Below are 1,642 nucleotides of genomic sequence, written 5' to 3'. Positions count from 1 at the left end.
TGCAAGCAGTTCCTGATCGGGACCCACAGAAGTGGCCACCCGTGCAGACAGCTGCTTGCAGAGGAGCCCTCGCCTAGGCACGTCAGGAGGCATCTATATGAACTAACGGACGAAGTCCAGAGGTTCATTAAGCAACCTCTGGACCCGACAGCCTACAGACAGGCCTTGAACGGCATTCACAGGGACTCAGTCTCGAGTTATGTAGACTCTAGACCTGTGAATGCCGTTCTAGGCACACCACCCCCGGACATTGACGAGACGGAGCTTCATCTGCCTCGGGAGACGCGCACCACACTTGCACAACTTCGCTCCGGCTACTGCAGCAGGTTAAACTCCTACCTGAGTAGGCTGAATGAGGATGTGCCTAATGAATGTCCGGCATGCGGAGAGACCCCACATGACTCGAAACATCTCTTCGCATGCCCGGCAAACCCGACATCCCTAACGACCTTGTCCTTATGGGCAAACCCCGCAGAAGCTGCACGCTTCCTAGGGTTGCCGTTAGTGGAACTTGACGACAACGACTGAGATACCAACCGATCTGGGCGGGGTTGTTGTAGCCGCTACAACAACAACAACAACTATCTGCCTTGATCGGAGCCCAATCACCACCTGTGCCAAGACAGGTTACAATCTAGATACTGTACCCGTCTCAACAGCTACCTGTGCAGACTCGACCCCAATATCCCCAATGAGTGTTCGGCATCTAGAGGCTTTTCCTTTGTGCTTCTGCCCCCCTTTGCAAGAATTAGCTGTGAGACATTTGGCCGCGAGTGTGGTTTTCTACACGCGTTTTTTTAGGCTGGTTCCGACAAAAAAAAAAGTGGTTGAGGAGCATGGACGTAGAACTTGACTTATTACAAAACTAGATCTGGCAAGTCAAGAAAACATGTGCACGCTTTAAATCTTTAAGAAAAGATTGCATGGACATAATATGTATTCAGCGTGCGGTAGCAAGATTTTTTGTAGCCAGTACTCTGAAAATAAAAAAAAAACGTGGACGAATACTTTTCTAAGTCACAACAAAAACGGGGAAAAAAGCTGCGTGTGAACATATTCAGAAAAATTGCTTACTTTCAATAAGAAAGCTGTGAAAGAGCCTTAAATTGGTTAACACTCCGCGACTCCGTGGAGTAAATATTCAGGGTAATCCTTTAGCCAAGGCCTATAAGAAAAAAAGAATTATTTTTTTTTTATAAAAATTCCACAACATAAACCCCAAAAATCAGAGTTCGGAGAACCTCGTGCAAAATCGAAGAAAATTCCGCAAATTTTCATTAAAATATTGCACTTTTTAATTAGACTCTTTAGAAAAAAGTTTAGTAGGTATGCATTTTTTAGCCCATTTAATTTTAGTATAATAAAGTGCCAGTCTGAGGAAGCTAGGACTTACCATTGATTTTTGACAATTTTGCAAAAAACTTGCTGTGCCTTAACTTTATTGACTTACTGTATGTATGTATCTACCCTGCAAACCAAAGTTCCCGAAATCTTAACGAAATCTTTACGAGTATCTGATTTCTGTAACGATTTTTTTCCGAATCTTCAAAGAAAATTATATGAAGTGGTTGACACGAACTCGTAAAGAAATTTCTGTACGAAAAATAAAGAAAATTCTGAAAAAAGTCTGCAAGAAATTCTT

Source organism: Rhagoletis pomonella, unplaced genomic scaffold (assembly GCF_013731165.1).
Source record: "Rhagoletis pomonella isolate Grant_MI unplaced genomic scaffold, Rhpom_1.0 Rhpom_scaffold_00011, whole genome shotgun sequence".
Classification (NCBI taxonomy): domain Eukaryota; kingdom Metazoa; phylum Arthropoda; class Insecta; order Diptera; family Tephritidae; genus Rhagoletis; species Rhagoletis pomonella.
The sequence above is the reverse complement of the archived record's forward strand: the minus strand, read 5'-3'. Positions refer to the sequence as shown.